Below are 24133 nucleotides of genomic sequence, written 5' to 3' on the forward strand. Positions count from 1 at the left end.
TGGAGAGGGCGTGCAGGTCCACGGCATCATCGGAGTCGGAGACGGCCAATCAAGGCGGCAGCTCCAGACGGGGACCTAGGACAAGCAGGAGGGCCAATCCTGCAGAGAGGCAGACTCGCTACATGACCAGGGAGGAGTCTCCCCACGAGCACCAAAGTGCATCGGAGGAAGACACTGATGATGAGGACTACAGGGCCTCCAACAAAACCCACAAGCTGACCATCATCGAGGTAACAGGGACTGAAAAAGACTTGGGGTTGTTTTCCGTTACCGGTAGGCCTAAAAATGATAATGAATATGTCAGACCATATATGGTCATGGTGAGATGTAATGGTGTAAAGATCAAAATGGAGGTAGATACAGGCGCAGCCATGAGTATCATAAATGAGGAACTGTACAGACAGAGATTTAGCAAGTGTAAACTAATGCCATGTGATGTAAGTTTAAAAACTTATTCTTCAGAGCCGATTCCATTGTTGGGTAAATTCCAAGTGAAAGTACAGTGTGGGGAGCAAACAGAACAGCTATCTTTGTTAGTGTGTAAGGGACATGGGCCAACACTGATGGGTAGAAACTGGATCCAGTTCTTAAAGTTAGACTGGTCTAGAGTGAACCATGTACCGGTGGTAGTAGATCCACTGACTGAGATGTATCAGAAATACTTCCAGGTGTTTGAGAGAGACAGGGGGGTCATTTCAGGAGTAAAAGCAAGGTTACAGGTGGTTAGCGACGCCACGCCCAAGTTTTGCAAAGCAAGATCAGTGCCTTATGCCCTGACTACAGCAGTAGAACAGCAGCTAGACAGACTGCAAGAAAAAGGAGTATGGACCCCGGTAGAATATAGTGAATGGGCTACTCCCATAGTATGTATCCCCAAAACAAATGGAGAAGTCAGAATATGCGGGGATTATAAAGTGACAATAAACCCATGGCTAGAGGTAGACAAATATCCTCTGCCAAAGACACAAGACCTGTTTTCTAAACTAGCAGGTGGCAGGTATTTCACCAAGTTAGACCTCACACAAGCATATCAGCAAGTAGAGCTGGATGATGAATCCAAGCAGTAACTAACTATAAACACGCCTAAGGGGCTGTATCGTCTAAACAGGTTGCCATATGGAGTAGCCAGCTCCCCAGCAATATTCCAACGCATCATGGATCAGGTGTTACAGGGGCTGCCAAATGGTGGTGTGCTATTTAGATGATATACTCATCACAGGGACAACAAAAGCCGAACACTGGGAAAATGTAGAACGAGTGCAGGAGCGGTTACAATACAGAGGTGTAAGGGTGAACAAAGACAAGTGTGCCTTCTGCCAGCCAAGTGTTACATATTTAGGGCACAAAATAGACAAGGAAGGGTTACACCCCATAGAAGAGAAGGTAACAGCCATAGCAAATGCTCCCACCCCAAAGAATGTCACAGAACTGAGAGCATTCTTAGCCCTACTGACCTATTATGGGAAGTTTATGGACAACTTATCCACTATCATAAAGCCTATGACTGAGTTGTTACAGAAAGACAAGCCATGGGTATGGTCTACTAAGTGCCAGGAAGCCTTTGAGAAGGCCAAGAGCCAGTTAACATCAGACAAAGTGCTGACTCACTTTGACCCCCAGCTACCACTATTACAAGTCTTCCTTGCTGCCTGAATCTACGTTGCTGTTTTGTAAGTCTGTTTGACTTATTAGAACATTGTTCTAGCCCAGTCTGTCTCCGCTGTCTGCATCCTGGTCCTCGGTTCCTGCTACTAGCATGACACTTAGTATGTTGGTGACGTACATTGGAAACCATTAATGTTGAAAAACAGAAATATGAATCTGAATTTGAGCTCTGACCTTTCCTAAAAAACCAAAAAGCCACATGTTCACTGAAGCTAAAACAAAACACAACAGAATGTTTGCGGTGGTTTATTTTAGAAAGAACAATTTGAATTGGAGAAACAGCAACAGACGACTGGTGATTTAAAAAGGAGCATTAAAATGATTTCCCTGTAATATAGGTCAGGGGAATGTTGTCGGTTGATTTTGATACAAAGTTGTGTTACAGGAGGTGAAGCATTCGGTCACATCAGAATCTGTAGAGCATTAGTAAGAATACGAGCAGGAGGTAATGAGATCCAGCAGGGGGCAGCACTGGCAATCTGGGAGAAAACCTTCAGGTGAAAGCAACACACACTGACCTGCCACCAGAAAAACCAACGAGGAAAAAGCGTCACTTCCTGCTTCAGCTGGTTGGAACCAGAACACGCCCTGTTAAAAAAGACCAACGATAAGAAAAGTGGTGAAGAGTGAAGAGACTGAAATACAACCAAACAAGTCTGGCCCACTTCAAGTACTGATGACACACAACTTAACTATTGTTTCTTCAACTATCTATAAGTACTAATGTGTACAGTGTACTGTCCATGTGTACTGATATGTATAGTATACTGTCTATATGTATAGTGTACTGTCTATATATACTGATATAGTGTAGTGATATAGAGTGTACTGTTTATATGTGTTTGTATTATAATGTAGTGATGTAGTATAAAGCGTATATGTATTTGTATTATAGTGTAGTGTGTATATGTAGTGATATTATAGTGTAGTGGTATTATAGTGTAGTGTGTATATGTGGAGTGATGTGAACCAGTGTAAACCTGGTCTGGACTGATCTAGTGTTACTGACCTCTGGCCTTCCTCTTGTAGTAGATCAGACCTGCCAAAGACAAAATCAAACCCAGAAGCAGACCTGACGCTCCAGTGGCGATCTTGTTTCTGTCTGATTGTGACATGGAGGGATCTGGAGAGACAGACACATGTCTCTATCTACAGACACATCTGCATGTTGACCTGTCTCTCTATGTCTTCATCACCTATCCATGGACAGAGACACACATAGATACTCACTCCAGTCCACTTTCTTAGGAGAGGGGAAACTGGCGTGTTCCACCATGCAGGTGATCTTCTCTCCAGACCTGAGATGAAATAAGTGAAGAAGAAGAAAACACACAGGAAATAAACAACATATCAGCAATAAATAAGACGTGATGTGATTGGATGAGGTAAGTCTGTACTTTCCTGTCTGTCTGCACAGAAACTAGTCGAGTCTGATACTAAACATCAGCCCAGTTTAAAACACGGTATTAATACACAATAAATACTCTGTCGTCCATCTGGGATCTCACATGTGAAGAGCCACGCATCCCACCTTAAATATACAGCTGGTGTCTACAGAGCAGACACTGAGGAGACACGTTCCACCTTAAACATACAGCTGGTGTCTACAGAGAAGACACTGAGGAGACACGTTCCACCTTAAACATACAGCTGGTGTCTACAGAGAAGACACTGAGGAGACACGTTCCACCTTAAACATACAGCTGGTGTCTACACAGCAGACACTGAGGAGACACGTTCCACCTTAAACATACAGCTGGTGTCTACAGAGAAGACACTGAGGAGACACGTTCCACCTTAAACATACAGCTGGTGTCTACAGAGAAGACACTGAGGAGACACGTTCCACCTTAAACATACAGCTGGTGTCTACACAGCAGACACTGAGGAGACACGTTCCACCTTAAACCATCACTTTGTTCTTTGTTGTCCAGTCATTGTGTGTGTGTGTGTGTGTGTGTAAATGTGAGTGTATAGTGTTAAAGTGTTGTGTATGTATTTGGACCGGTCCATTCTGTACTGAGTCTAAGTGTTCTGACCTGGGCGTGTACTCCAGGTGGGAGTGGATCTGGTAGTACCAATCACCATTTGCCAGCTCATCGGTGGAAGTGACGTCAGAGGTCACCGGCTGTCCGTCTCTCAGCCAGGTGACACTGATGTATTTGGGGTAGAAGTTGTAGACACTGCACATCAGCATGGCCGGATGTCGGCCACTAGGGGGCGTCACTGAAGTCAGTCTCACACTGGGCTCAGCTGGTAAAGAATTATTTTTGTTATCATCATCATCATCATCATCATCATCATCATCATGACTTGAAATCAACTTTTTGAATCAACGTCAAATGTGTAGAGTTGCTAATCCTGAGAGTATATAATGTTTGGTATTATAGTGTAGTGTGTATATGTGGAGTGATGTGAACCAGTGTAAACCTGGTCTGGACTGATCTAGTGTTACTGACCTCTGGCCTTCCTCTTGTAGTAGATCAGACCTGCCAAAGACAAAATCAAACCCAGAAGCAGACCTGACGCTCCAGTGGCGATCTTGTTTCTGTCTGATTGTGACATGGAGGGATCTGGAGAGACAGACACATGTCTCTATCTATAGACACATCTGCATGTTGACCTGTCTCTCTATGTCTTCATCACCTATCCATGGACAGAGACACACATAGATACTCACTCCAGTCCACTTTCTTAGGAGAGGGGAAACTGGCGTGTTCCACCATGCAGGTGATCTTCTCTCCAGACCTGAGATGAAATAAGTGAAGAAGAAGAAAACACACAGGAAATAAACAACATATCAGCAATAAATAAGACGTGATGTGATTGGATGAGGTAAGTCTGTACTTTCCTGTCTGTCTGCACAGAAACTAGTCGAGTCTGATACTAAACATCAGCCCAGTTTAAAACACGGTGTTAATACACAATAAATACTCTGTCGTCCATCTGGGATCTCACATGTGAAGAGCCACGCATCCCACCTTAAATATACAGCTGGTGTCTACAGAGCAGACACTGAGGAGACACGTTCCACCTTAAACATACAGCTGGTGTCTACAGAGAAGACACTGAGGAGACACGTTCCACCTTAAACATACAGCTGGTGTCTACAGAGAAGACACTGAGGAGACACGTTCCACCTTAAACATACAGCTGGTGTCTACACAGCAGACACTGAGGAGACACGTTCCACCTTAAACATACAGCTGGTGTCTACAGAGAAGACACTGAGGAGACACGTTCCACCTTAAACATACAGCTGGTGTCTACAGAGAAGACACTGAGGAGACACGTTCCACCTTAAACATACAGCTGGTGTCTACACAGCAGACACTGAGGAGACACGTTCCACCTTAAACATACAGCTGGTGTCTACAGAGAAGACACTGAGGAGACACGTTCCACCTTAAACATACAGCTGGTGTCTACAGAGAAGACACTGAGGAGACACGTTCCACCTTAAACATACAGCTGGTGTCTACACAGCAGACACTGAGGAGACACGTTCCACCTTAAACCATCACTTTGTTCTTTGTTGTCCAGTCATTATGTGTGTGTGTGTGTGTGTGTAAATGTGAGTGTATAGTGTTAAAGTGTTGTGTATGTATTTGGACCGGTCCATTCTGTACTGAGTCTAAGTGTTCTGACCTGGGCGTGTATTCCAGGTGCGAGTGGATCTGGTAGTACCAATCACCATTTGCCAGCTCATCGGTGGAAGTGACGTCAGAGGTCACCGGCTGTCCGTCTCTCAGCCAGGTGACACTGATGTATTTGGGGTAGAAGTTGTAGACACTGCACATCAGCATGGCCGGATGTCGGCCACTAGGGGGCGTCACTGAAGTCAGTCTCACACTGGGCTCAGCTGGTAAAGAATTATTTTTGTTATCATCATCATCATCATCATCATCATCATCATCATCATCAGGACTTGAAATCAACTTTTTGAATCAACGTCAAATGTGTAGAGTTGCTAATCCTGAGAGTATATAATGTTTGGTATTATAGTGTAGTGTGTATATGTGGAGTGATGTGAACCAGTGTAAACCTGGTCTGGACTGATCTAGTGTTACTGACCTCTGGCCTTCCTCTTGTAGTAGATCAGACCTGCCAAAGACAAAATCAAACCCAGAAGCAGACCTGACGCTCCAGTGGCGATCTTGTTTCTGTCTGATTGTGACATGGAGGGATCTGGAGAGACAGACACATGTCTCTATCTATAGACACATCTGCATGTTGACCTGTCTCTCTATGTCTTCATCACCTATCCATGGACAGAGACACACATAGATACTCACTCCAGTCCACTTTCTTAGGAGAGGGGAAACTGGCGTGTTCCACCATGCAGGTGATCTGCTCTCCAGACCTGAGATGAAATAAGTGAAGAAGAAGAAAACACACAGGAAATAAACAACATATCAACAATAAATAAGACGTGATGTGATTGGATGAGGTAAGTCTGTACTTTCCTGTCTGTCTGCACAGAAACTAGTCGAGTCTGATACTAAACATCAGCCCAGTTTAAAACACGGTATTAATACACAATAAATACTCTGTCGTCCATCTGGGATCTCACATGTGAAGAGCCACGCATCCCACCTTAAATATACAGCTGGTGTCTACAGAGCAGACACTGAGGAGACACGTTCCACCTTAAACATACAGCTGGTGTCTGTTAATTGGCCACTAGGTGGCGCTATGCTGCAAAATCATGAAATGCGCTAACATTATATATCCAAACTACTTGTAGCCTGTCAGTGTGATCAAACTGAAGCTTTGCAGCTAGCAGCTATGTACTCTTGTGAGCACCCTTCAGTAAAGGACATTTTATACTGCAAACCATTATCACCCCAAGTCCACTCTACTGCCCTTTGACACGGCTACACAACGCACTACAGGAGTATAACTACACATTTCTTTCAGAATCAGCAAACAAGTCACAGAATGACCCATAGCAGCTGTAAGATAAGCCTCTGCTTCCACATCTCTGGCTCAGACACCGCCATTAGCTGCGTCTGTTAAGAACTAATCTCAGTTTCCTGATGACGCCTTCACGCATTCACTGCATAGATGCTGAACTCAGATGCAGCATACTCATGCTTCATTATCTCCTCCTACTCCCACTTCAGCAGGTTTAATTAAAACACAAATAAGTTCCCTGAAGCTCAGAACAAGGTTTCCAGCAGGCTGCATTTCTCCCACTTTACTGAATAACTCACTGCAAGGCTGCCAAGAAACCCTCTGAAGTTAGTGGAAGACAACCTCTTCGCTCCTGTCAGCCCCACACTTGCCTCGTCCATGGGAGGGAACACTAGAATTGTACTTCTCCTAAAACAGATACTACACGCTCTTCCACTGTTAGTACTCAGTACTTAACACTCAACATTGTTGACAAGTATGTACAGCCTAATACTACTCATTTCCCCACCTCATCCCTACATGTCATTATATTCTTTTAGACACATATGTTGTTTTTCTTCCAGCCCCAACCCACACGATGTTAATAACCTGTTCCAGGTTCATCAATGATCCTTTGTTGACGTCATAGATGATCAATAGTTGTGCGCTGTGTTCACAACCATCCTCATACACCATCTTGACGGACAGCTTTACGACCACCGTCGCTCTTTAAGACTGAGACTTGCATCCGTCTAATAAGCAAACAGCTCAACTAGCGAGGCTCCTACAGACAGCCAGACCCGACTTACATACATGGGGGCTTGGAGCCCGTTAATACCTGCTGGCAGCGCTGCTTTATGTCGGGGACTGTCTCACACCCTGATTGGGTTCTTCTGACGTAGTTGTGTAATGATACTGAACCTGATGTGTGTCCGTAATACTACACACCTGTTTTATGTACCATGTTCTATTGTTCAGTAATACACAAACACACACACACACACACACACACACACACACACACACACACACACACACACACACACACACACACACACAGATACACAAACACAAAGACATACAGACACATGCACACACACACACATACACAGACAGACACACACACACACACAGATACACGCACACACATACACAGACACACGCACACACACACACGCACATACACACACAGACACACGCACACACACACACACACACACAGAGACACATATACATACATGCACTACTAATAGCAGTAGTAACAGTAGTAGTAATAGTCATAATAACATTACTACTAATAGTAGTAGTAACAGTAGTAGTAATAGTCATAATAACAGTTCTAATAATAGTAGTAGTAACAGTAGTAGTCATAGTCATAATAACAGTACTACTAATAGTAGTAGTAACAGTAGTAGTCATAGTCATAATAACAGTACTACTAATAGTAGTAGTAACAGTAGTAGTCATAGTCATAATAACAGTACTACTAATAGTAGTAGTAAGAGTAGTAGTACTAGTCATAATAATAGTACTACTAATAGTATTAGTAACAGTAGTAGTAATAGTCATAATAACATTACTACTAATAGTAGTAGTAACAGTAGTAGTAATAGTCATAATAACAGTACTACTAATAGTAGTAACAGTAGTAGTAATAGTCATAATAACAGTACTAATAATAGTAGCAGTAACAGTAGTAGTAATAGTCATAATACCAGTACTAATAATAGTAGTAGTAACAGTAGTAGAAATAGTCATAATAATAGTACTACTTATAGTAGTAGTAACAGTAGTGGTTATAGTTATAATAATAGTACTACTAATAGTAGTAGTAACAGTAGTAGTACTAGTCATAATAATAGTACTACTAATAGTAGTAGTAACAGTAGTAGTAATAGTCATAATAATAGTGCTACTAATAGTAGTAGTAAGAGTAGTATTACTAGTCATAATAATAGTACTACTAATAGTATTAGTAACAGTAGTAGTCATAGTCATAATAACAGTACTACTAATAGTAGTAGTAACAGTAGTAGTCATAGTCATAATAACAGTACTACTAATAGTAGTAGTAACAGTAGTAGTCATAATCATAATAACAGTACTAATAATAGTAGTAGTAACAGTAGTAGTCATAGTCATAATAACAGTACTACTAATAGTAGTAGTAACAGTGGTAGTAATAGGCATAATAACAGTACTACTAATAGTAGTAGTAACAGTAGTAGTCATAGTCATAATAACAGTACTAATAATAGTAATAGTAACATTATTAGTAATAGTCATAATCATAGTACCACCAATAGTAGTAGTAACAGTAGTAGTAATAGTTATAATAACAGTACTACTAATATTAGTAGTAACAGTAGTAGTAATAGTCATAATACCAGTACTAATAATAGTAGTAGTAACAGTAGTAGAAATAGTCATAATAATAGTACTACTAATAGTAGTAGTAACAGTAGTAGTCATAGTCATAATAACAGTACTACTAATAGTAGTAGTAACAGTAGTAGTCATAGTCATAATAACAGTACTACTAATAGTAGTAGTAACAGTAGTAGTCATAGTCATAATAACAGTACTACTAATAGTAGTAATAACAGTAGTAGTCATAGTCATCATAGCAGAGCAGCTCACCTGTCTTATCCAGGGCAGCTTGGTAACTTATCTCTATATTATATTTGCAGTACGTCTCTTTCTCAGCTCTCCTTCCTGCCATCTCTGTAGGATCGTTGTTCCAGAGCTCTGCGACATAGATACCATAATCATCGTATCCAACATACTTCCCCACAGTGCTGTTAAACCTGACATATTCTATCTTATTGAAATAATAAGAGCTTATGTCCTCTATGTCAGGAAGCTCAGAGGAGGTGAACACACGTGTCCAGGTAATACCACAAAAACGCATCTGGAAGAGAAAGAGAAACAGGTTCAAGTTACTTAGCTGAATTGTTTTAAAGACAATAATTAAAACCTCTTTTCTAACAACACAGCAGAGTCCATCCAAGAGACTGATTTACATATTTTATCTCACCTGCTCCATAGAAACCCACGACCAGGAGGGAGCAACACACAACAAGGCAGCATGAAGCCATGTGTCTGTCTTGCTGATGAACACAATAAACTGTCCTCCTTTACAGACTGACTGGTGTGGACTGTCCCCTGGACATAAACCAGTCCACCAGCCAATCACCTCACTGGGCTGGCTAGCTCTCCCAACATCAGCCAATAGAAAACACAGAGGCCTGTCACACGTCATCTGTTACCAGGTAGAGGGTAGAGCCTAATGCTGGAAAGGGACAGAAACTCACAGGTTCGAGCCTGTTCGGGGACTGAGAAGCTTTGGCCGGTGACAGAACGACAAGAGGACATGTGTTGTTAGTATAGCGCCCCCTAGCTGCAGGACACTCAACATGTACACAATACACACTCAACATGTAGACAATACACACTCAACATGAACAAGAACACACACACACACACACACACACACACACACACACACACACACATATATATATATATATATATATATATATATATATATATGTGTGTGTGTGTGTGTGTTTATATGTGTGTATATGTGTGTGTGTGTGTGTGTGTGTGTGTGTGTGTGTGTGTGTATATAATATGTGTGTGTGTGTGTGTGTGTGTGTGTGTGTGTGTGTGTGTGTGTGTGTGTGTGTGTGTGTGTGTGATGGCAGCTCTCGGGACCACATGTGTAGTTCGTGTTGTGTTAATGTTGTGTGTTGAGGCAGCAGTGCTGGGGCGTCGCTGCTGCAGAACTTCTTGTCAGGCTGAACAGCAGAGGGCGCTCCACAGAGCAGCTGTTAAATACAGGGCGGCCCGCTGGACTCTACCAACTACCCTCCATGTCATGGGGGGGTATTCTTAATGTAGACGTGTTGTGTGTGTGTTTAGAAGGTTGTGTTGTGGTTGTGTTGCCTTGGTTACTATCTAAATGTTAACTTGTTGAAGAATTGTTTTGTGTTGTGTTATTTGTAGTTTAGTTGGTAGAGTGTTGTTTGTGTGTTGCCCTTGTGTGTCAGAATGGTGGGACCAGCCAGTACATGTGCGCCCCCTTGTGTTCAGGTTGTTGGGTCAGTTTGGTGTTGTGACTTTGTTATGTTCAGTGTGTTACTTGGGAATGATGTGAGTGAAGTTGTGTTTAGTTGACCTGTTGTGTGGAATGTGTGTGTTCACTAAACAACTGGTGAGCACAGCAGCAACACTTCATTGTGTAACATCAGAGGATTCATCTATGGAGCACGTGGAGAGAAGATATGAAGATGTGTGCACCACTAAGTAAGTTTAATATAACACAATGAACACATGTAGGGTGGAGCAACAAGAGGTGGGTGGAGCAACATGACATGACACATGACGTGTGAGGTGTCGTGTTGTTAGAATAACACAATGAACAGATGTAGGATGGAGCAACAAAAGGTGGGTGGAGCAACATCAAATCAAAATCAAATCAATGTTATTTGTATAGCCCAATATATCACAAATTACAAATGTTCCTCAGTGGGCTTAACAGCAACACAACATCCTGTCCTTAGACCCTCTCCTCGGATAAGGAACACCTCCCTAAAACCCCTTTAACAGGGAGGAACAACAGGAAGAACCCTCAGGGAGAGCAGCAGAGGAGGGGTCTCTCTCCCAACACGCACAGTGTGCAATGGATGTTGTGTTTACACAATTTACACAACACAACATTTAAAGAGGAGAACAGAATCATCATGGACAAAACATTTATGAAGAACTGATGCACAGGATGCCAAGCAGTGTCCACATACCAACAGAGCAGTCCAGGACCCAAGCCACGTGACCAGCATCATCATGTAATAAGAAAAACTTATATGAGGAGAGGAGGGGCAGGCAGCATCCAAATGGCGACCACCATCACCGCGGAGACCTGGGAGGAGAACCGACTGCACATGCACGCAAGAGAGACTCACATGACACCATTCAACCACAGAGAAAGAGAAAGGAGAAGACATCATTCAGAGAGAGAGAAAAGACATGTTAGAGAAGAGAACAGTTTGCAATAGTCATTAGCCATAATCAATTAAGTCATCAACTAGTCATAATCTATACTCTGTCATCTATACTGTATAATCTGGTGGGCAGAACAGTGGTTGGTAAATTCATTGAGACACAAAACCAACCCGCCATCCAGTACAGGTTGTGAAGCATTCAACTTAAAGGCAACTAATTGTAGGTTAAGGCAAAAAGATGAGTTTTAAGTTTGGATTTAAAGGACTCAACAGACTCTGATGGTCTGATGGCAGCAGGCAGGTTATTCCACAACAGTGGAGCCCGATAGGAAAGGCCCTGCTGCCACCAGCTGACTTCTTTTTAACTTTGAGTACACACAGGAGCCCTGTATTTTGAGAACGAAGAGCTCGAGATGGCATGTAAGGTTTAAGGAGATCAGACAGGTAGGATGGAGCAAGCCCATTTAGGATTTTATAAGTCAGCAGAAGCACCGTGTATTCTGATCTAACATGGATAGGAAGCCAATGAAGGGAGGCAAGAATTGGTGTAATATGGTCAAATTTCCTAGTTTTAGTTAGGATTCTAGCAGCAGCTTTCTGAACCATCTGAATACTTTTGGTACTAGAATGTGGCAGACCTGAGAACAAAACATTACAATCAAGTCTGGATGAAACAAATGCATGTATTAGAATCTCTGCGTCATCCATGGAGAGAAAAGACTGTATTTTAGCTATGTTACGTAAGTGAAAAAAGGCAGTCCTGGTGATTTATTTAATGTGCTTACCAAAGGAAATGCTGGGATCAAACGTAACACCAAGATTTTTGGCTGCCACACTTTGTGAAACCACAGAGTTGTCGATTGTTATCGTTACTTGATCAAATTGGTGTCTGTGTCTAGCAGGGCCAATGACCAGCATCTCGGTTTTATATGAATTTAAAAGCAGAAAGTTAAGTGACATCCAGTTTTTCACAGTAGCCAAGCAGGCTTCTAAGTTAGTGATTTGAGTATGATCATGAGCCCTTATAGGCACATACAGCTGAGTATCATCACCATAGCAATGGAAATTTATTCCATAACTGCGTATAATTTGGCCAAGAGGTGTAATGTAAAGAGAGAAAAGTAGAGGGCCAAGTACTGAGCCCTGAGGCACACCATATTTAACGTCAGAAAATGTTGATATAATATTATTATAGCAGACACAATGTGTTCTTCCAGATAAATAGGACTTAAGCCAAGAGAGAGCTAAGCCAGAGACACCAAAATTACAATTTAATCTATCTAAAAGTATACAGTGATCAGCGGTGTCAAAGGCTGCACTGAGGTCCAGTAGTAGAAGCACAGGAGAGGAATCAGAGTCGATAGCCAGTAAAAGATCATTTACCATTCTGGTCAGAGCAGTTTCAGTGGAGTGACAGGGCCTGAAAGCCGACTGAAAAGGTTCATATAGATGGTTTTCTTTTATATGGGTCAAAAGTTGTTGATACACAACTCTCTCTAGCACTTTAGAGAAGAATGGAAGATTAGAGACTGGTCGATAGTTATTAAGAGACCCTGGATCAAGGTGCGGTTTTTTAAGTAGAGGTTTAACCACAGCTGTCTTCAAACTGCTGGGAACAATGCTAGTAGTAAGAGATAAATTAACAATGTCTAGCAATGTAGGTCCAAGAAAAGGCCAGAGGTCTTTAAACAGTTTTGCTGGCAAGGGATCAAGTAGGCAAGCAGTTGGTTTAGAAGCTGACACGAACTTAGTCAAAGTATCAAGAGAGATAGTCTCAAAAGCTGTAATAACTGGAACTGACAGTGACTCATTGTGTAGATATGAATTTAGTATGACAGGATCTGCAGGAGTAGATGGAGTTGAAGAACCAATTTTGTTTAAGATCTCATCAACCTTATTGCAGAAAAAATCTTAGAAATTCATGGGCTGTGAATGGTGAGCAGCGAAGAGACGACTGCTTTTTAGTAAGTTTAGATACAGTGTCAAAGAGAAATCTGGGGTTATGTTTATTAATATTTATTAAGTGAGAGAGATACGATGTTTTTGCAGTAGATAAAGCACGCTTGTATTTCAATAAACACTCGTGCCACGATAAATAAAAAGCTTCCAATTTTGATTTTCACCATTTACGTTCCAGTCTCCTGCAGGTCCGCTTAAGAGCACATGTCTCATCATTAAACCAGTGTGTAGGCCTTTTTAGTCGCCTAGCTCTGGTAGTGAGAGGTGCAACTGAATCGAGGAGACTAGAGAGGGCCACATCTAAGTCACTAGTGAAAATTTCAACAGATTTATTTACCACAGTGAAAGGAGCCAAGACTTCAGGCAGCTGCTTGCCAAATGCAGCTACAGTGGAGGGACCAATATGGCGAGTGGCAATTACGTCTGTGCTGACATTAACTGGACAGGCCAGTAATGCTTAAATTTGATGAGAAAATGATCAGACACAGCAGATGTGGTTGGTAAGACATTCAGATCAGAAACAGCTATTCCTTTAGATAAAACCAAATCAAGGGTGTTACCACTGCAATGAGTCGACTCTTGAACAACTGAGTGAACCCAAAACTATCAACTAGTGCCAGAAAGGTTTTACTTAGAGGATCAGCAGCCTTATTCAGATGAATATTGAAATCACCTAGAATTAGAATCTCATTAGAGTGAGTAATAAGGCCTGAGACAAATTCTCCAAATTCTTCAAGAAATAACGAGTAACAGCCAGGAGGCCGGTAGAGTATCACAATTTGTGAGTCTATTCATGGCTGAGGGAGATGGACCAAGAATAAGAGACTCAAAAGACTGGAATTTAGATTCAAGTCTAGAAGTCAGATTGAAAATAGATTTATATATTAAGGCAACACCCCCACCTTGTTTATTTGCCTGAGCTACATGGGCATAAGTATAGTCAGGTGGGGAAGCTTCATTTAAGGGAAGGAAAACATTTGGTTTCAGCCATGTTTCACATAACCCAATCATATCAAAACTATGTTCAAGAATCAGATCATTTATTAGTAAAGCTTTGGTAGACAGTGATCTGATATTTATGAAACCAAATTTAAGCGTATTGTGGAAGTGATGAGTAGCAGGCAGAGCTCTAGAGCTAACAATAGGTGAAAGATTAATTGGAATTAGACTCCTTGTTGATAGTTTTGGCCACCAACGCTTTGGACGATATGTGGTCACATTCTTGATAACATTAGCTGTTTGGTTTTGTAGATTATTAGATACTTTGTCGCACATCTCACCATTACCAGTGGTATGACTAATTACTACATTATTGTGTGTCACACATTTAGGAGAGGAGAGCTTGGGAGCAATACAGCAGGGTAGGGAGACAGTCTCAATGTTCTAGCCAAGCTATCAGGCTGATAATCTACACTATGAGAAATTCCCTGACTAATCATATTAACTAAACTACTTGACTCCACATCCGCACTAGATTTAAACCTAGCAGGCTCTCTAATCACCTGCAACCTGCTGAATGATAAGTCCCTAGTGTCAAACTAAACGTAAACAGCTATCTATATTGCTAGACAAAAGAGCGGCGCCGTCCCCAGTAGGGTGAATGCCATCCACTTTCAGCAGGTAAGGGCGGCCCCAGAAAGAAGGCCAGTTATCAACGAAGCCAAATCCCTGCTCTTTACAGTAACGTGCCAGCAAGCGGTTTATTGAGGTGATTAGCAGGATTAATTCCTAGCAGTTTCTGAGCCATGGAATCTGCCCTGATGGCTTGCTTATTTTGACAGATGAAGCGAATGGCGTACTTGTATCTTGCATTAGTGAGCTTCTTGTGTTCAAGCTCAGGCCCTTGTCTTGGTCTGTCTGCCGTAGCCCATGATTTAAAGGCTTCACGGGATTCTTCGTGATACCCAGCTACATACTTGTTCTAAACAAGCCTGATGTTATGTGTCTTACTTTTATATTTATAGTAGGGCTTACTACCTTCATACAGAGCACTATCAATTTCATCATACATGCAGCAGAGATCTCTCCTATGCCTCATATCCTTACAATTAATGTCTCTGCACATAACTGCATCTCTGAGCAGATGTATATTAGCAAGGTTTCATCTGTATGGGCATGATAGGCTAAGATGTCCTCCTTTGTAAGAGTTGACCAGTCCAACCTTCCTGTATCATCACTATCTCTATTACTAGCTAGCACAGGTAGATGTTCAACATTTATAGCCATAGCAAGAGGTATGTGGTCAGTCTTTGCTGCCCCATACATAATACCCATAACTCCCCAACGAGGCATGAGCATCAGCAGTGCAAATACAGTGGTCCAGCCATGATGTAGTATGCCAGGCCTCACATATGTATGTATAACTATATGTAGGCAACAAGACCTTGCTTGACAATATAAGATTATTATCTTGACAAAACTGAGCCACGTGATTAGCAAATAATGAATTGCTGTCTGATATATCCACATTCAAATCCCCAATGACATACACATACTTGAAATGCACCAGTCAACACCAAGCCTAACCACATTTATCAATGAGTTGAGTTTCTTATTCCATAGAATTGCCACACCTCCTGGTATCCTGCCTCTGACTATTCCCATGCCAAGGTCTGTTGTAGACTCCCCAGCCCCATGAAAGTTCTCATTGAAGGAGTTTAGTTTTTCCAGCTCTTGCTTTGCTAAAAATGTCTCTTGCATACATAGTATGTCACAGTTCTCCAAAAGGTTTTCAACAGCTATGCGACGAGCTTTATCCCCTGCGCTCTGGCCCAGACGCAGGCCACGACAGTTGTATGACAAAACCCGAATGGTCATTTAGCAAGACTAGTGAGTGACCATATCACCAGCAGGCATACTCATCCCCCCCGCAACAAAATCAGTGTTAAACCCGATAACGCCACCCCTGCATGGCTCATAATAGCACCGGACAAGCGCCCCTTCAGGCCAGAGCTCCGGATTGTACATTTCGCCAACCTCATTGCATTCAGCAGATATTAAATGAGCCGAATCTACTGTGTAGAGTCAATCTTTTGACAGATAACATCATGGCCAAGTTTATCTTTAACATACCCTAATAGAGTGTCAGCACCTAAGTCTGGTGTGAAATTGGTGGCAAAAACACTCACCAGCTTCGTCTTTACAACCTTGATATTACTGAACCAGAACCTTGTTCCTGCCCCTTGGTCGATGGTTTCGCAAAAGGACTCTGTCTCCAGGTCTGATGAGAGTCCCACGTGTCTTATGGTTATATATCCTCTTGTGCTTCTGAGAAGCTTCCTGTGATGTTTTGATGCTTGAGCACCCATCTATCCCCCAAAAGTCTCACCAACTTCTACCACTGTAGCATAGAGAGCATCCTAACCAGCTGCATCGCAGTGTGATACCGCAACTGCACGTCAGTAGACCAGAAATCTCTGCAGTGGGTCGTCAAGGCAGCCCAGCATATCACCGGTACCAAGCTCCCAGCCATAGAATACATTTATCACTAACGTTGCCTTCGAAGGAGTCTCAGCAGCAGCAGATATCCACCCACCCCAACCATGGACTGTTCTCCCCCCTGTGCTCTGAGAGGCACTACAGGAGCCTCAGAGCCCACACTACCAGGCTCAAAAATAGCATCTTTCCCCAAGCTGTTCGCCACCTGAACCTGGCTACCCACTGAATGTCTGTGGATATTTTTAAACATTTTGTACTCGTGATCCAAAGGAGTTGAATCAAGTGCAACTGGACTTGGTATATATCCGTGAAGACGTTTCGCCTCTCATCCAAGAGGCTTCTTCAGTTCGTGCCTTTCTGACTAGACCAAGCTAGTCTGACTGGCTGGTGATGAGACTCAGAATTATCTTCAGGGAGTCGTTGTCAGAGCTATTGATATGCGTGGCTCTTTGTGATCCAATGTTTACCAACGCCCGTCGCTAACAGAGCCATAGATATGAGTGGCTCTTTTGTGTACCGATGTTTGGCCGCGCCCGTCGCCATCGGAGTTATTGATTTGCATTTGTTTAGCAGCGACGGTCGTTGGGGGTGTTAGTTTCGACTTCATTATTCAGTGGTCATGAGAGTCGTTGGAGCCGTTAGTGACCGAGTGTTGTTCTTGGAGGCTAGGCTTCTTGAGTCTCCTGGGTAGAGATGAAAGGATTGTAAGTGGGCGATAGGCGGTGTCGCAGACCTCCTCCTCTGTTGAGGGATGGTTTTTCCAGTTTCGCATAGATGGCTTCTTTCACCCCTCTTTCAAACCATCTATCTTCTCTGTCCAAAATGTGTACGTTGCTGTCCTCGAAGACGTGTGTATTCTCCTTTAGGTGTAGATAGACTGCTGAGTCTTGTCCTGAGGAGTTTGGCCTTCTGTGTTGGGCCATCCGTTTGTGTAGTGGTTGATTGGTTTCTCCTATGTACAGGTCAGTTCAATCCTCATTGCATTGTACAGCATACACCAGATTGCTTTTCCGGGTGTGTGGTTCACGGTCTTTGGGATGAACCAGTCTTTGTCGGAGTGTGTTGCTGGGTTTGAAGTATACCGGAATGCGGTGTTTGTTGAATATTCTCCCGAGTTTCTCGGAGACCCCAGAAACATACGGGATGATTGTGCTATTCCTTCTGTTCCTTTTCTCCTTGTCGCTCACCTGGTTGGTCTTTCTGGACCGTGTTGCAGTTTTCACAAAGGTCCAACTGGGGTAGCCGCAGGTTTTTAAAGCTCCCCTCAGGGGTTTGTGTTCTTCTCGTTGGGCCTGAGTGCTGCTGGGCACATTGTCAACTCTGTGTTGCAGAGTTCTGATGACGCTCAGTTTGTGTTCCAGATGGTGGTGTGAGTCGAAACGTAGATATTGGTCTGTGTGTGTAGGTTTCCTGTAAACCCAAATTTGGAGGCTCCTGTCTTCCCCAATGTGGACGTCACAGTTCAAGAAGGGCAAACTGTTGTTCTTTACGTCTTCCCTTGTGAACTTAATGTTCTTGTCCACTGAGTTGATGTGTTTGGTAAATGCTTGCACCTCTTGTGTTTGGATTTTGACCCATGTGTCGCCCACATATCTGACTCAGTGGCTCGGAGGTGTTCCTCTGAAGGAGTTCAGGGCCCTGTGTTCTACCTCTTCCATATATAAGTTGGCCACAATGGGTGATACTGGTGAGCCCATTGCACAGCCGTGTTTCCGTCTGTAAAACTGGCCCCTGAATTGGAAATATGTAGTGTTCAGGCAAAGGTCCAGTAGTTGGCAAATCTGGTCTGGGATAAGGTTGGTCCTATTGTGGAGGGTGTCGTCCCATAGCAAACGTTGCCTCACAGTTTCCAAAGCCTCCATGGTTGGGATGCAGGAGAATAACGAGGTCACGTCGTAGGATACCATGGTTTCATCCGGTTCCAGTTTTACGCCTTGGACCTTGTCAAGGAAGTCAATAGAGTTTTGGATATGGTGAGGTGTTTCGCCCACTAAAGGGGTCAAGATGTTGGCTATATGTTTGGCAATGTTGTACGTGGCCGAGTTTATGCTGCTGACGATGGGCCTGAGGGGGGTTCCATCTTTATGGATCTTAGGGAGTCCATATATGCATGGAATGTTATCTTGTGGGTAGAGACGGTGGTATTGTATCCGATCAATGGTTCCTCCTTTCTGTAGTTTCTGTAGGTACTCTATTATTCTCCTCTTGTAACCACTAGTAGGATCACGTCTCAGAGGTTCATAGGTGTCGGTGTCGCTGAGTAATGATGTGATCTTTGCATGGTAGTCTGTTGTGTTGAGGATAACCGTCCATCTCCCCTTATCTGCTGGAAGGATAGTGATGTTTTCATCCTTGCTCAGGGCTGTCATGGCTTTCCTTTCCTCCATGGTTAGGTTGGAAGGAGGGAGTTTCGCATTGGACAGAGCTGCTGATACCTTTAACCTAAGCTGTTCTGCCTCGGTTTCCGTTAGCTTGTTTTTCCTTATGGCTGATTCTGTGGATGTGATGAGGTCAACTATAGGTAGTTGTTTGGGTGTCATGGCGAAGTTCAGTCCTTTGGCTAAGACCTCCTTCTCTGATTGGGAAAGTACCTTGTCCGACAGATTCTTGATCAATCTGTTCTGCATTCCGTTTTGTGTGGGATGTTCTGTCTTTTGTCTCCAGGTAAGTATATCTGCTTGGCTAGTGTTGTTGGTTCATCGCTGTAAGTTTTGAAACTTCCTTGTCTGCCTTTCTTTGGTTTTATGGTGTTGAGATAGTTGGGCTTTCTTGGTGAAATCAGTGATCCTCTCCAAGACTTCACCAGGCAAGTGGGATGTTATTTGCTGGAGTCGTTGGTCAGATTTCTCCCTCAGCCCTTCAATAGTGAAATGGACCTGTCTCACTCTTTCATTCAGGAGTTGATTCTGTGCCTTCTCTATGATTCTGTCTGCTCTATGTCCTTTCATTGTGGTACACAGGCGCAGGCTAGTGGGTATGAGCCTGTGTTGTCTGCATCTCAGATTGAATCCCAAGTGGTTTCTGTAGTCTGCAATCTTCCGAGCCATATGAGAATGAATGAGAACATTCACAGACATTTTGTACTCGTGCTCTTTTTTAACTTGACTTTTGGTCTTCATCTGTGTATATCTTATACGGTGTTTGTCTATGTCTGTCTTGCACTGTTTGGCGAAGCTGCAGCCCTCATTTCATTTTTAACATGTGCCTGCAAATTGTTTTTAATGACAATAAATTGAATTCAATGCTGTCCACACCACATCGGCTGCTGCCTGTAGTTGTTGATGATGGCTGAGGACCCAGTCATCCATGTTGTCAACATCGCTAACTTCCAGGCCCTTGCTTCCTAGGATGTCTCGGAAGTCGCGCGTCCCCTCTGCAAAGTAAGTAAAATGGGGCGTATCCAGTGGAGGAATGGACATGGCTATTATATGCCATGAGCAACTCTGGCAGATGGTCCTTTTCTTTTCCGCTGGGAGAGACCTTAACATTTCATCCATTGTGTGATTAAAGCGCTCACACTGAGCGTGGCCCTGTGGGTGGTAGAGACTCGTTCTACTCTTGGCAATCCCATAAAAACAGCAGAGCTCTTTAATCACATTGGCCTACAGGTGTATACAATCAAGCAGCTGGCCATGCAGGCCGCATTTACAAACATTTGTGGAAGAATGGGTCGTTCTGAAGAGCCCAGTAAATTCAAGCGTGGTACTCTCATAGCCTGCCACCTTTGCAATAAGTCAGTTCATGAAATGTCTTCCCTGCTAGACATTCCACGGTCAACTGTAAGTGATATTAATGAAAAGTGGAAGCGTTTAGGAACAACAGCAATTCAGCCACGAAGTGGCAGACCACGTAAAGTCACATAGCAGGGTCAACAAGTGCTGAGGCACATAGTGCGTAAAAGTCGCCAACGCTCTGTTGACTCAATAACTGCAGAGTTCCAAACTTCCTCTGGCATTAACATCAGCACAAAAACTGTGCGCCGGAAGCTTCGCGGAATGGGTATCGTAACGTGCCTATAAACTCCCCAGTAGACCAGTTAAGTTGTACACACTTCAACTGCCTCAATCACCCCTCCGTGCTACATTACCACTGAGGTCGCCACTTGTGTACGTCATACGTACTCGCCGGTAATTTAAAGTGACCCCCTCTTCTAGATGTAACACAAGATACTGTACAGCAACACAAACAACCGCTATGTTGCATAACTTGAGTGGCACAGATCCCTGAACACAACAGCATGATTGGGGTACAGCACATAACAAGAACCTGACAAACTCACCCACTGGAAAAAGAGGAGATGGCATGTGTAACAAATTATGTACAGAGTAACTAACAAGGAAACTCAGTAATCATCACTGGAAGAACAATATTTCTCAGAGTGCACACATTAGTTTTATAAGTCACTGGGGCTAAGTGGTGATGTAATCTCGCTAACACTGGTTGGGGTGGCTGACTCTTCCTGAGCAAGTCATCACAGGTGTTCTAGCACCTGAATCACTTGAGGTGATTTGTGGTGTGGCAATGGACGGTGTGAGTGGTGCGGTGTCAGCACAGACAGCTTCTCTATCAGGTGCTGCTGAAGCGGGAATTTGTGAAAGGTCATAATCAGAGATGGCCAGCGGGGGTTCATCACCTCAGAGAAGGTGTCGCCGATTCCTGATGTAGTTGGTTCCTTGAAATGTTATTATGTAGCTGTTAGGCTGAGGGGCTTGGCCCTCTACTCTTGCTAACCTGTCAAAACCACGTGCAGTCTGCACAATGACGGTTTGACCTGAACTTAATGCAGGGAGGCACCAGGCATTGCGGTCATGATATGCTTTCCCCCTCATCCTCTTTTTTGTGATAGTGGCTTTCACATTAGTGTGGATGGCCGTCTGCAGCATGGCTTTGGTCACTAGTATGAATGTTCTGGTCCACCTGGACAGAAGGCACTGAGCGGGAGAGGGGTGTCCATCACGGGGAATGTTGCGAGCATGGAGGAGAGCAGCTTGGATGTCCGTGCCATCACAGTAGCACTTTTCCAGGAGGTGCTTAGCGGATCGTACAGCACGCTAAACAAGGCCATTTGATTGCGGGAAATGAGGACTACTCCACATGTGTCTGAAGTCCCACGTCTGTGCAAAGTCTGAGAAGTCCTTACCAGTGAATTGGGTCCCATTGTCAGTCATGAGGGTATGAGGAACACCATGTGTTGCGAAGTGTCGCTTCAGCTTTGCGATGACTGTGGTGCTTTTCATATCAGGGAGGTAGTCCAGCTCCAACCACCCCGAGTAAGATTCCACAACCACTAAATGCATTTTGGCATGGCATTCGAATATATCTGCTGCAGTGAATGACCACGGAAGGTCTGGGATTTCATGAAGGTGCACTGGTTCCTTTGTGTGGTGAGGTGTGAGAGCATTGCAGGCCGCACAGCGAGACACCTCTCTCTCAATGTCTGTGTACATTGAGGGCCAGTACATGGTCTCCCGAGCTCTGTGTTTGGTGGCATCGATACCGGGATGGCCTTGGTGCAGCTGTCCAACATAGAACTTTTGCAGTGCAGGGGGTATTATTAGTCTTTGTCCATGAAGCAGAAGTCTATCTTCGACAGTCAACTCTTCCTTCATTGAAAAGAAGGGACGCAGAGCGTGGGGTAATTCTCTTGAGGTGTTAAGCCAGCCGTGCAGGATAATGTCAGAGAGCTGTTGACACATTACATCCCTCTCCACAGCATTTCTCAGTTCATCTGTGCGAGGTGAGGAGAGCTCTTGGACCGTCATGACATCCAACAGGTCATCAGTAAGTGCAGGCTCAGTCATCGGTAGGTGTGCACGTGATAAAGCATCAGCAACAAAAAGTTTCTTACCGCATTTATAAATCACATCCAGGTTGTAGCGATGTAATTTCAACATCATGCCCTGCAGACGAGGTGACACGGTGTGACGGGGTTTCCTCAGAATTGTTATTAAAGGCTGGTGGTCGGTTTCAACTGTGACAGGATGTCCATAGATGAAATCATGAAACTTCTTGGTTGCAAAGATGAGAGCCAACATTTCTTTTTCAATCTGTGCATACCTTGACTCAGTGGGTGTGAGGGCATGTGATGCGAATGCCACAGGCCTCCCTTGCTGGAGACACACCGCACCCAGACCATGTTGTGATGCATCAGCTGATATGACCACTGGCTTCGATATGTCAAAGAACTGTAGAACTGGTGGGTTTGTCGCTGGTGGTTTTAGCTTGTTGAATGCCGCATCATGGGCTTCATGCCAAGTCCACTCCACATCTTGGTGTATCAGTTGTCTCGGGGGACCAGTAACCTCACTGTATTGAGGGATAAACTTTGACAGATAGTTTGTCATACCTAAGAACTGCTGCGGGGCTTTTTTTTGTCCTGCAGTTTTGCCATGTCGCAAAACTGCTTTAATTTTTTCAAGGTCTGGCTTGACACCATCGACGGTTAGCAGGTGGCCAACGTAGTGGACACAGTGGACTGAATTTGCATTTGTCGGGATTGAGCTTCAAGTTGATGGCCCGAATTCCGTTCAATACCCGTCTCAGATGATCATCATGTTCTTGCATTGTACGTCCCCAGACTAAAATATCGTCTACCACAATATCACAAGTTTGTTCAGAGAACAGTTGCTCTATCACATGTTGGGACACCTCGCTGCCTGTGCAGATGCCATATGGCATTCTCACGAACCTATAGCGGCCATAGGGTGACATGAAAGTTGTAAGCTTTGAGGAAGCTTCATCAAGAGGCATCTGCCAAAAACCACATTTGGCATCCAGAATACTGAAAACGTTAGCACCAGGCATGTCTGCAATGATTTGTTCGATAGATTTCAGGGGGTGACGTGGTCTGAGAAGGGCCTTGGTCAGGTGCACTGGGTCCATGCAAATTCTCACAGTTCCATCTTTTTTCTTGGCTGCAACCATGGCGGACACCCGTTCTGTAGTTTCATTTTTTGGGACTAAGACACCAAGTGCAGTCATTCGATCAAGCTCTGCCTTAACCTTTTCTTTCATGGCTATTGGAACCTTGTGAGGCGCACACATTGGAGAACCAACAGTGTCGTCTAGCCTCATGTGAAATATGACTGGCAATTTACCTACAGTGTTGCTATCAAACAGGTCTTTGTATTCCCATACCTCTGGTGCTTCTTGTTGTAGGGTGTGGATGCCAG

At 43.7% G+C, this 24133-nt stretch overlaps 1 pseudogene; it reads right to left on the reverse strand.

Moving 5' to 3' along the window:
- Positions 1–2227: 2227 nt before the first annotated feature.
- On the reverse strand, positions 2228–22762 carry LOC130127219 (HLA class II histocompatibility antigen, DQ beta 1 chain-like; annotated as a pseudogene).
- Between the last annotated feature and the right edge of the window lie 1371 nt (positions 22763–24133).

This window comes from Lampris incognitus, chromosome 17, assembly GCF_029633865.1.
Source record: "Lampris incognitus isolate fLamInc1 chromosome 17, fLamInc1.hap2, whole genome shotgun sequence".
Classification (NCBI taxonomy): Eukaryota; Metazoa; Chordata; class Actinopteri; order Lampriformes; family Lampridae; genus Lampris; species Lampris incognitus.